A 13,132-nucleotide genomic window follows, 5' to 3' on the forward strand; every position below is an offset into this window, starting at 1 on the left:
CTCCTCCTCCTCCTCCTCCTTCTCCTCCTTCTCCTCTTCCTCCTCCTTCTTCTTCTCCCTCTTCTCCCTCTTCCTTCTCCCTCCTCCTCCCTCTTCCCCCTTTTCCTCTTCTTCCTCCTTTTTAAAAACAGGGTTTCTCTCTGAAGCCCTCATTGTCCTGAAACTTACTATGTAGACCAGGCTGACCTGGAACTCACAGAGATCCACCTGCCTCTGCCTCCTGAGTGCTGGGATTAAAGGCATGAATCATCATTGTCTGGCTCACTATGGCTTCTTTTTAACATCTTTGGATTTAGGGAGGCAGGAAGATGCTGATGGAAAATTTCTTTGATGCTCTAGGGTTGGACAGTGACCCAGGGAAGGTCAAAGGTGGGTCTCTGAAGGCCCAGCTCTGTCAACAAGTTGCTGTGTGACTTTAATAGGTATTTTCTTTTCCTGGGTCTTAGTGGCCTTGGGGGAATGTGGGCAGATGCTTTAGGCAGAGTGAATGGACTCTGGGCATGTGATCTCACTGTGGGGTCCTGGATCAGTCTGTCTTTCACTATGTGCCTCAGTGTTCCATCTGGGCAGTGGGGATGTCCTGAACCACCCCAGGTGAGGTACAGGTGACCTGTGGAGTATTACTAAAGGCTTGGAGAGGGCCATGGGTTGGTTGGGTTGATACTGGGCCTCAGTGACCTCTGGGTGGGGGCTTCTGGATCCATAGGGTGTGCATGTGCAGTGCCTAACTCTTCCAGCCTCAGCCTTTCCTACTAATTACGTCTCTATTAAAATGCAAATATCCTACAATGCCAGGAATGGAGGCCTCGTTGCCATGGCAACTAGGGGAGCAGAGACTGGTCTCCATCTTCCATCATCAGATCCTTTTATACCAAACTGAGGCCTGCCTGGAAGTACCTCTTCTCCCTGCTCATCTCCCAAGACTTAGGGTAAATATTCAGGGACATGGAAATGGCAGCACTGCACAAACCACCTTCCTTTCTTTGCCTCAGTTTCCTCATTTGTGACTTATGGGTAACTTGACCTGTCTTGCAGAGTTGTCTTGAACTCAGTGACTCCATACTGAGCTGTCATGGGAACGGTCTGACTTCAGATTCCCCTCCAGGAACCCAGGAAGCTGTAGTCTAGCCAGCATCCCTGAAGATGATGTGGGAGTGCCCACCAATGCCTTCTTCAGGCCCAATCCGGTTCACACTCATCCTGTAGCCAGTTTAACTTGACAACGTTTTTTTTTTTCCCCTTCCACAGGGGACATAGATATGAAAAGGGGGCGGAGTCTTCCCCCGTAGATTTAAAAGCCAAGGAAGAGTGGAAAGCAGGAGGTTTAGGAAGGGATGAGAGCTAGTGAGGGTAGCAGAAGCAGGTGAGCTGCAGTCCATCCCCTCCCCTCACTACCCCGCTATGGGGAAGCTTAGATGGGAAGTGTTATTCAACTGTCACACTTGAAATTTATTACTTGATTGTATAACACCACTCTCTTTATTATTCAGGCGGGAATATATCCCCCTCAGCCTCCCAGGGCCTCTCTCATCCCGGGTCCTTAAATGATTTCTGGCCTTTTATTTTAACTTTTAAAGAAATCCTCTTTAGAAATAGCTGAGCATATGAATTATAAACTAGCAATTATGTCAGAGAGAGAGAGAGAGAGAGAGAGATCTGCTCTGTGCAGACCGTGCACACCAGCCCCACCCCCTTCTAACTTGTGTTATCTGCCCATGAGGATGGCAGCCCCTTAGGGAACTGGCCTACTTCATTCTTCACCAAATGGCGCCTGGTCAAGGTGTGGCCCCTACTGTGTGCCCAGCATTATTGTTGAATGAATTTAGCCTATGAAAAAAATGTGTTGAAATACCTACTTTGTTCCGGCAACTGTTTGGAAGTCTGGGAAGCCACCCTGAGGTGGGTTGAGAGGGCCCGGTGACAGTGTGGGCAAAGATGGTAACTCTCAGGGAGGGATTGGGGTGTAGACTCAGGGGCAGATGGGCAGGAGGAACAGGCTGTGAGACAGAAGTGTCCCTTAGCTGTGCGGCTGTGCTCCGTCATGGGAGATGGACTTGACACAGCTGCTGTCCTGCAGCTAGGATGTTGTCAGCCCTGTCCTTGAGAGGACTCTGGTCTGAAACTGGGCATCTTGGTAGCCTTAGTCCAGGAGGGAGCCACTGTGTTGGGGCCTGAGACTGGATGTCAGCAGACTTGTGCTGGTCAGAGGGCTCTGAGCACCCCCATCTAACCCCTCTGTGGGGAAATGGGCTCCTAGAGGGCCGTGGAGTTCATGACCCCTGGGGTGGCATGGTTTCCAAGTCAGTTCAGACCTCTTACTGACCCCCAGCGGTCACAGCCTCCCAGCCTATGGGACATGTTTTCCTGTACCCCTACAAAGAATCTGGTTGTGCCCCCCCCATGCCTGCCTTGTCTCCTCCACACCACCTAAGTCAGAAATGAGTTCATTCTCCACATCCCCCACCTCCCTCCCACCCCCTCAGCCTGTCTGTCAGCCTCTTGTGTTATCTTCCATGTCTCCCCCCCTCTTTCTTTTTTCAAGACAGGGTTTCTCTCTGTAGCCCTGGCTGCCCTGGAACTTTCTCTGTAGACCAGGCTGGCCTCAAACTCACACAGCGATTATTTGCTTGTTTCAGCCTCTCAAGTGCTGGGATTAAAGGTATGAAACCCCACTGCCTGGCTCAATTCCCCCGCTTTCACCATCTCCTTTCCTACATACTCCTTCCCTCTGACCCAGACTGGGGGATGGGGGTGCCCAGAGGCCGCCTGGGACAAGGGTTGCTGGAAGAGCCACCTGGGGAGTAGGAGCCTGCAGGCAGCTTCTGCCTATCCAGTCGGTGGCCTGCAGATTTCTTTAGGGCCCCTGCTATCTATTTTCTGCCGTGGATGGACATTCTCACAAGCCTGAGGCTTCATAGCTTGGGCATAGGCCAACAGCACTCACTGATGCTTACAGAGTGTGACTCGGCTTTGGTTCTAAGAGTGTTCCCGGATCTATCTAACCTCTCCCTTACTCTCTGATAAGTGGGTGTCTTCTCGTGTCATGGGTCTGGTGGCTAGCTCCACTTATCTTCCCTGGATACCAGCCCTTGAGGCGGCTACGGGGCTTAGTTGAACAGCTTCTCCTGTCTTCTGAAGGGGACTGTCCTGTCTTCTGTGCGGTGGGGGTCAGTTTTCTGTTACTGTAACAAATAGTCAAGATGATCAACTTAAAAAGAGGAAAGCATCATTTGATCCATGACTAGGGACCCCGTGGTGACAGTAAATTAGGGTGGAAGTATTGGGGGAGGGGGAGCAAAACCATTTACCACATGTCTGGGTGTGAGAGAGAGACAGACAGGGCATAGTAATCCAGCAAGTGCCACAATCCCTTTCAAATAGACGACTTCCAACTAGATCCCATCTCCTAAAGACCTGTCACCTCTCAGAAGTACTGCACCAGGGACCAAGTCTTTAGATGAACACTCTCAGTCCAAACTCTCGCTGTGCCCGTGCATTCAGTGTCTTCCTCTGGTATTCTCCCCTGTATCTGGATTCTGGGATACTGTGTCTGACCATCTGCTGATGGTGCCCTGCATCTGTTCCATATAGGAGAGACGCTAAGGCACAACTGTCACACTGGGTGTGAGTTCAAGTTCAGCCACATCTGCATCTCTGAGGGTGCCTTGCTTCCTGAACCAGGTCCCCTCTTTCTTCCTTTCTCACTGTCCTTCTCCTCTCCCTCTCCTTCATGGTTTTCCCTTCTCCTTTTAAAAAATTAATTTATTTTATGTGCATTGGTGTTTTTGCCTATATGAAAGTGTTGGATCTCCTGGAACTGGAATTACAGGCAGTTGTGAGCTGCCATGTGGTTCTCTGGAAAAGCAGCCAGAGCTCTTAACTGCTGAGCCATCTCTCTAGCTCCCACTTTATTTATTTATTTTGAGACAGGGTTTCTCTGCGTAGTCCCTTCTGTCCTGGAACTCACTCTGTAGATCAGGCTGGCTTTAAACTCAATGATCCACCTGCCTCTGCCCCCTTCTTTAGGGAGGGGTTGCCAGTGTCCCTTTGTGAGATTCCAGGGACCTTCTATTTGGAGGACCTGGGGTGATTTGCCTCATTGGGCTTTTGGTTCCTCATCTGCAAGGTGGACCGGGAGAAGAGATTCCCAGCTTCTAAGGTGTTGTGAGGATGGAATGAGTTCATCTGTGAAAAGTGCTTAGAAAAGCCTGGAACATTCTAAGAGCCCAGGCTTTACTGCCACCATCCACACCATCAGCATCTTTGCTATGTGAAAATTGCAAATATGCAAACCCCTCTAGAAGGTGCATGGGCCTGTTAGTGCTGGTCCTTGGACCTGACATGTCTGGGACTTCCTGTCAGGGATGCACTGGGTCGTGAGAGGCCCCCACTGAAGTGCACCGTGTATTCAGGGGCTTCTAGCCAGAAGAAGAGCTTTAAAGCCCTAAGCCTGTCTCTTTTCTATCCTGTGACCTTGGACACACCCTCTCCTCTGAACCTCAGTTTCCTCATTTGTAAAGGCAGATGGTAAGGGAGAGGGCTACAGTTCAGCTGTAGGGCGCTGTCCAACATTCAGGAAGTTCAGGAGTCAGATCCCTGGGCCATATCAACTGGGCGTGGGGATACACAGGAGTAAATTCCGCACTGGGGCAGTAGAAACCTGGGGATTAAAATGCTCAGGTCTGGGCCAGATGAAAACTTGTTTCAAAAACAAAACAAAACAAAATGAAACAATTGAATAAGAAGCAGGTGGTGGTAGGTTGAAGAGAACCCTCAAGAAATGACACCGTTGCTGGTGATGGTGACTAATCAGGCAGGCTGTAGTCAGCCCTAGCTGTGTGCAGACGCTGTGTCTTCCACCCTGGGTGGGGGTACTTTCCTGTTCATCTCAGAGTGTGACAGAGGCTTCCTTGCAAGGCAGGCAGGGCACACACAAGTGGAAGAGACCAGTAGCCGCTCCTCCTTTGCCTCAAACAGAGGAAGAAATCCTCCCTCCCTCCCGGGAGCTATCGAGCGGCTCTGCAGACTTCAGCTTGCGGTTCCTTGGAGACCCAGATGAATTAAAGATGTAATTAAATTAGGAATCGTTCATTATTTGGAGGCTAGGATGCTCTGTCAGGTGGGATTGCGGAAGAAAAAAGGTGGGGCCATCTTCCTGTTGGGTCCAAAGACGCTCTCCTGGGTGTGTGGGTGGGTCAGACCTGGCCCAACGACCTGGGAGAGAATGTTGTTTGCCCCTTTCTTCTGCCCCCCTCTTCTTTCTCTTCCTCCTACCTCTGTGTACTCTTGGGTAGCCTCAGGGTGCCTACTAGGTTTATTCTCTCTGCAGACAGCCTTGTCTAAGGCTCTCCTTGCTCACTCTGTGTTCTCATCTGTAAAATGGGACCAAAAGGAGGGGGTGGAAAAGAGCCCACTATATTTTTCTTATGGTGGCTTAAAGCAGCATGTTTCTGGGCAATGGACATAGTACACTCAGTTGGTAGAGAGCTTGCTCAGTATGCATGAAGCCCTGTATTGGATCACCAGCACTGCAAAAGCCAGGGACTGTGGCACATATCTGTAATATAGAGGCAGGAAGATCAGAAATTTAACCCCATCTTTGGCTACACAGAGTTAGCTATGCTAAGACAGACAGACAGACAAACATCCTAAGCTTCTAGTTAAAAACATGGGGTCTCCCAGGTCCACCTGCAATACCTTTTTAGTCCAGGACAGGAAAACAATAGAACAGGCCAGGTCATCTTTGTCCCAACTGCGAGGTCTCTGAGGTGACTATGGTGTTCTTGCTTCCCAGCATCTGTGCTTTGAAGAAGACAGGGATGTGGGAGACACCTATGTTGTGAAGCAACGTGCAGAGGCCTGGTTGAAGAAGCTTGTGTAGGGACTGGAAAGTAACTGAGCCACTGGGGGGCAGGTGTGGGTCAGGGAGCCAGGCCCAGAGCACAGCTTGTGATGGAGGAGGAGGGACTAACACTTCTGTGCTTCTCAGAGGAAAACAAAATTTTCGAACCCGTCAGCTATGCGATGGAGCTGTCAAGAGTACATGAAACAGTGGTGCACCTGGGAAACGGAAGTCATGGTTCTGTTTGTTCTGTGACAGTGTGAAAACTCACAACCTTTTCATCGAGATGGGTAACAAGAACACAGGTACCAGAAGCGCTTCAGTTCAACTCTGCGGCTGAGGACGTTACTTTAAGCCTACCTACTCATCCTGCCCTCCAGCCCCCATCCATTTGTGCATGTCAACAGCTTTGTCAGGCTGGGCACACTGACTCTCATCTGGTTCAGCTTGCCCCATCTGTCAGCTCTCTCCTTGAAGTCTATGGCTTCCTTACAGCCCATGTCCTTTGTTTCTTCTTGTCCTTTCCTGTGGCCACAGTCTCTTCCCAGAGTCTACTATACTGTCAAGACTGCAGAAAAGACAGTCATGTCTGGTCTGGAAGAACAATTCAGAATCAGCACCACGGACAGCGACAGGCACAGTTGGCTACAGTGGTTAGAAGCACAGGGTCTTGAAAATTCACCCTGCAAACCAGGGTCCAGGGAGCCTGGGGTTCCCTGGGATGCTGGGGGTGGAGGGCTATCTGGAAGGCTAAATGAGGGGGGCGGGCGTTAACAATGAAAATATCTGTTTTCAGGACCCCTAATTACCCATCTCCAACTCCAATTGATACTTTGTACCTGCTTTTACAGCCTCCACCTGCCTGGTCTTGGGAAATCAGTCCCCAGGCCCTTGCCCCTTCTCCTGCAGAGAGATTCTGGACTGGCAGCCTTGAAGACTTTAGCCTGGCACATCTACTTCATACTGAGTGACCTTGGGCGGGCACTGAATCCTCCCACCCAACCTTCTGGCTTTAGAAAGGGGCAGTTTGTACCATGTTTATTTCTGAGTCTGAAGCCAAACCCCATGGTCAGCTCCTGGCAGCTGATACCCTGGAGGGGAGAGCTGTGGGTGAGCAGAGGCCCCAGGAGGCAGGGTGTGTGTGTGTGAGTGTGTGTGTGTGTGTGTTGGAGGGAGGGGGTGAAGGCAGGGGGAGAACACAAGGAACTGCTGGACCAGAACAGAAGAACCCCTCAGCCTGTATATTTAGCTCCTGGAGGTATATAAACAGAAAACTGGAGCCGGCTCAGCGCTCCCCCCAAGTGTGAGTCATTCTGCTCTGCAGCTAAAGTTAGGCTCCAATCACAGCGGCCTCCAGCTCCCTCCTCTTCTTCCTCCGGGCTGCCTCCCATCGCTATCTTTCCCTCTCTCCTCTCTCCTCCTTCCACCAGAACCTCTCCTCTCTGTTCTGCTGAATTTGCTTCTTCTTCTCTCAACGATTAAGCCCCTCATCTTCCCCACCCCTTCCTCGATTTTCTCCATCACCCTTCTCCCTGTCTGTCTCCCACTGGGGACCACTCTCCCTTTGTGAGTGCAGTCGGGGAAGGGGGTACATTTGAGCTTGTGTGAGTGCGAACTTAATAATAACACGCCTGTGTCTGCGTGTACTTGAGAGGCGTGCAAATGTGTCTGCGTGAATCTGTGTCTCACCAAGACTGCATTTAATAGGAACATATCTGTTTGTGTGTATATGTGAGGGTCTGTGTGAATTTGTGTGTGTGTGCTCGTGTGTGTGTGTGTGCGCACGCACACATGCATGTGTGCACAGACAGGAGTGTGAAGACTATTGGTATCTGCACATCGTCTCCTTTGGGGAGGGTGTCTCTGTGTTCTAGAAGTGAGTGTTCTGGGTCAAGCATTGGACAAGCTCCCAGCTTTCTCTGGAGGGTCAAGGCAAAGGAGGACCTATGGGCTTTCATAACCAGGTTATATGGGCCTAGGCAGGCTGGGGAGAGTGGAGTTGGCTTTGGACCTTGCTCTCCTACCTCACACTCCCTGCTGGGTGATCTTGGTCCAGTTTTTGCACCTGTCAGGGTTATGTGTTGGTCCCTTTCATCTCTGCACCTGTGTGTGTGTGTGTGTGTGTGTGTGTTGCTGTGTGGCATAGAGGCCACATGGGACGTGTGAGGCCTCTCGTCTGGTATTGGCTTCAGCATACGATGGCCCAGGTTGATTCTCCAATGTCTACATAGAATTTCCACTGACTCTCAGTCAGACTCGGCAGATGGGTTTCCTTCTAGCAGGGCTCATCGTTCTCACTGGAGGATGAGGATGGTCCCTTGAACTTGCAAAGCACATCCTGCAAACGGCACTGCAGGAAGCTGCCCAGATCACCCCAAGGGTGTGCATGGGCTCCTCCAGGCACTGCCTGTTTGCTATACTGTCATGGCAGTCTGTGCACACCTCTGTGATTCCTAGAAGGGTCTCAGGGAAGGTGTGTGTGTGTGTGTGTGTGTGTGTGTGTGTGTGTGTGTGTGATAAGAGATGGATGAAAGGGGGAAGGCAGATCTGTGACTGCTTCAGAATGGAGGGTGGGGGCAACACCTCAGCTGGTTAAGGTTATCTGTGGTTGAGGTCCCTTAGCAACAAGTACCCAAGAGCAGGAGTGTGTGCATGTGTGTTGTGTATGTGTGTGTGTGCACATGTATAGATGATAGACATGCTCTCCCTACTCTCTTCATGGGAGTCAGAGCCTTTGTTAAAAGAGCAGAGTTTCATTGGTCCCTCAGCCACAGCATTTAAAATGACAACCCCAAGGCTGAGGGTATGGCTCAGTAGTAGAGTACATTCTTAGTTAGCATTCGTGAGGCCTTGAACTGAATACTGAGTCATTAAAACATTAAAAGAGGACAACCCCGTTTTCCTTGCCTGTCTATTCCCCTTGCCTTGCTTTCCCTATGGGCTGGTCACCATCTGATTCACTAGCTAGACCTTTATTGTCTTTAGTTTCTCCCCCCCCCTCTCTCCCTCTCTAAAGATTTATTTATTTATTTTGCATATGTGAGTACACTATAGCTGTCCTCAGACACACCAGAAGAGGGCATCAGATCCCATTACAGATCCACTATGATGTGAGCCACCATGTGGTTGCTGGGAATTGAACTCAGGTCCTCTGGAAGAGCAGTCAGTGCTCTTAACCACTGAGCCATCTCTCCAGCCCTTGTGTGTAGTTTCTAACTCCCTCATTAAAGTAGGAGCTTCCCTGGTAAAACTCTGTTTAGTTCTATACTGTGACCCATCATTCCCTCCTGTGATCTTTGGTCATCCATCCATCCATCCATCCATCCATCCACACATTCATGCATTCATTTATTCCCACAGACCTCCTAGCAGCTGCTCTAGGCTGAGCTCTGGTCTGAACAGACAGGCTCTCCTTGTAGGGCCTGAGCCTGGCAAGGTATAACAGAGGCAGGCCAGTAAGGCAGAGCCAGGAAGACTCTAGTGATTAGAACAGGGCCTGAGGGAAGAAAGGACCTTACTGGGTAGAAGCCTCAAGGGTGGCCTTTACTATCCACCAGGAGACCAGAGCTGGAGAGGTGGCTCAGCGGTTAAGAGCACTGACTGAGCTGGGCATGGTGACACACGCCTTTAATCCCAGCACTTGGGAGGCAGAGAGAGGCAGGCGGATTTCTGAGTTCGAGGCCAGCCTGGTCTACAAAGTGAGTTCCAGGACAGCCAGGGCTATACAGAGAAACCCTGTCTTGAAAAACCAAAAAAAAAAAAAAAAAAAAAAAAAAAAAAAAAAAAAAAAAAAAAAAAAAAAAAAAAAAAAAAAAAAAAAAAAAAAAAAGCACTGACTGCTCTTCTAGAGGATCTGGGTTCAATCTCTAACACCCACATGGAAGACTCCAATCTTGGGGGACACAGCACCCTCTGCTGGCCTCGGTGGGCTCCGTGGGTACTGCATGTGCACGGTGCACAGACATACACTCATACACACAAAATAGAAAAGATCAAACCTTAAAATGAGGCATCCTTGATGAGAGACTTTCAGGAGCTGCAGGAGGCTGGGTGATATCCACTCCATTTCTGAGCGAAGCCTTAACGTTCCCTACAGTGTCCAACTGAGCTGTCAGGGGTGCGGGGCCCGCAGGGCTGGGGCCAGGGTTAATGTTCTGGTGATCATGACAATGGCCATCGCAGGGCCCGCTCCCACCCAGGCTCCATTGTCTCTCCTCGACAGCTGCATGGGAGGCAGCTTCCCGCAGGTCTGATCGCTGGAGCCAGCTTTTGTCCATCCAGGATAAAAGGGAGAGTTGCCAGCTCTTTTGTTTTCTTTAAGCAGCAGAGACCATGGAGAAAAGAGAGAGAAGCCACGTGTCTGTGTGTGAGACTTACACACACAGTCCTGGGACAGGGAGAGCAAGACAGGCAAAGCCTGGGAGATGCAGAGGTAGAGAGAAGGGAGGGCCACTCTGCACCCATCTTTCTGTGGTGATTCTTCATCTTACCATACCATTATGGTCCTGAGGCTTCATCAAGCCTGCCCCTCCCCTCTCCTCTCCCGTGGCATCTCCTCTCCCCTGGCTGCTGGTGCCTTAGTGAGGATGGCCTTCCTCTCCTCAAATGACCCTGTCCAGGCCACCGAGCTGTCATTCTGCCTGCTGTGACCCCCTCACCCCCCACATCTAGGGCTCTGAGCTCTCTTCTACAAATGGATATTCAAGTTGTTTGGACATGGCTGTGTCTCTGCTGGGCTGCATCTTTGTGCACCTGGGACCTGGTATGTGGAAGGAATTCAAGAAACAGTACTGAGTGACCAGTTGGCTTGTCACACAATGTCTCTCTACGGCATCTGCTTTTTATTTAAGTTTCTCTTTGAATATCATTTTGATTGTGTGTGTGTGTGTGTGTGTGTGTGTGTAACCGGTGAGAGTTGGTTCTCTCTTTCCACAATAACTGAACTCAGACCTCCGCTGAGGCATCTTACCTGTCTTCCAATCTCCACTTCTTTATCAGTAAAAACAAGCCTAAACATTACTTCTACAGGGTTTGCATAACTCTCCCCCACCCCCAATACGGGGACCATGCCTGACACCCCAGCTCTCTGCTGGCTGAGGTAGAATGACCTTCAGTTCAAGGTCTTCCTCAGTTACAAAGCAAGTTTGAGGCCAGCCTGAGCGATGTGAAACTGTCTTGAAAAGAAAAAAAAAAAAAAAAAGAAAGAAAAAAAAAGAGGGATGCCCAGCAAATATTGAGTGCCTACTGTATGCTGGAGCCTAGGATACTGTGAGGCAAAAGGGAACGGTGCCAACTGTCAACAGTTTCCGGGGGACAGTTCTGATGGTTTTGGGTGACTGTCGGTCTGACAGTCCTTCCCTGTCTTCTTCCTGTTCTTGGGGCAGGTGCTGGGTGCCATATCTTTCAGTTATGTCCAGACCACCGGACATTTTCGTTCCCACCCAGGGAGCTTCTAGGGTATCCACTGTCACTTCTGGCTGAATGTCAGGTGTTTCCCACCTGGCCAGACCTGAGGTCCTTCACAGCTGTCCCCATTCGTCCTCTGCTCCTTCCACCTTGCATCCGGAGGAGGCAGGCGACAGATCTCTCTCCCCATACCTGCACAGACTCACCCTTGCTCACTCTGGCATAGAATCCAGTTTTTGCTGCTCATTAGCGATGTGACCCTGGGCAATTCATTTAATTTTGATGGGCTCCGGCTCTCTCAGTCGTATGTGGAGGTTCCCAACCCCGTGACTTGGGCTGTGTGTGTGTGTGTGTGGGGTTAAGTGGACTAATGAAGCAAGTGGGCACCTGCTGAAGGAGAAGGCATTCCTTACTCCTAAGCTGGATGAGCCAGCTGCATCTCATCTTCTCTGGACCCTGGCTCTGGCTCTTTGCTTCTGCTGCCTGATTCATTTAGAGGTGGGGTGCACTGACTGGCTCACCCAGAGCTGTTCTTGGCCATTCCAGCTTGGAGGTGACTTGGGGAAAGCCCCACTAAACAGACCCTTGCATAGCTCCTTGATCTTTTTGAGACTTTGTGGGACCAGACAAGACTGCAGCTTCATAGTTTCAAGGATCTCATCTGGAGCTTAGAAGCCCTGGGCCCCTTTAGGGGGTTCTCTTTGGATGCACCCTTCCATATGACCCTGCCTCCTCCATCTTACAGCCTCGTCTCTTTTTTTCCCCCTCCTGTACTGTTTAGGCAGTGGATTTTTGGGCCCCTAGGGCCTCTGTGATCTCCATGAGATGTCAGTTCAGCCTGCCCATCCCACATGGGAAGCCAGTCCCTCCCTCTCTCCCTCCCTCCTCCGTCAGCATCTTGCTCCAAATCTCTTTTTTGTTTTCTGTAGTCAGCAATTCCAGGCTTTTTCCTCTGAAGTGCCCTCTACCCTGGCTCAGGCCCAGAGCCCAGTAGGAGCTTTGGGAAGGCTGAAGTTCAGTTTCCAATGTAAATTCCTTCCTGTTCGTTCCTCCTGTGATGAGCTGCTCCCAGGGGCTTGCTTGTGGGCCCCAGAGCTTCTGTCTGGGTCTTGTTCTTTTGTGTCAGGGCAGATCTCTGCTTGGAGGATAACTTGGGGGACGGAGACCGAGCAGGCTAGCAAGGACAGCCTGTCTTCACATCTGTGTCCCCTTGGGTCAGCTGTCTCCCTTCTTTAGCAGTCAAAGTCTCTCTTGGTTTGGAGTCTTGGAAACCTTGATTATGGGAGTTTTTGAGTTTTAAAAAGTGATGTTCCATTTCTATTTGTCTGTTTACTGGATGTGTGTGTCACAGTATGTGTGTGGAGGTCAGAGGACAACCTGTGAGAGTTGGTTCTCCCTTCTGCCATAGGGGGGCCTGAGGATCGAACTCAGCTTGTCAGAATTGGCAGCAAGTGCCTTCAACTGCTGGGATGTCTTGCTGCTTTGGAGGACTTTAAATTCAGAATTTCTAGTTAAGAACACAGATGCTCCAAATTTGAGTCCCAAACGTGACCTCAAACAAGACACCTCACCTCCATGTGCCAACTGACCCTGACCTGTAAAATAGAAGCAAGGTGTAAAAGTGTGAGTCCTTGCTGGGGGCTCCCGTCATAGCTAGGCACAGATAGATTAAATGATCTGTGAGTGTCTGAGACACAAATCAGCATAATAGTGAGGATATGCCCTTCTGACCTTTAAGTCCAGAAAGATCCTAATTTTAGATTCTAGGGTCAGAATTCTGCCCCAACTTCTTCCAGCCCCAGCTATAGATGGCCCTGCCTTTCTGATGACTACAATTATGAGAAAGTTCTCTAACAGGGTAACGTGTGTGTGTGTGTGTGTGTG

Source organism: Mus pahari, chromosome 17 (genome assembly GCF_900095145.1).
Source record: "Mus pahari chromosome 17, PAHARI_EIJ_v1.1, whole genome shotgun sequence".
Taxonomy (NCBI): Eukaryota; Metazoa; Chordata; class Mammalia; order Rodentia; family Muridae; genus Mus; species Mus pahari.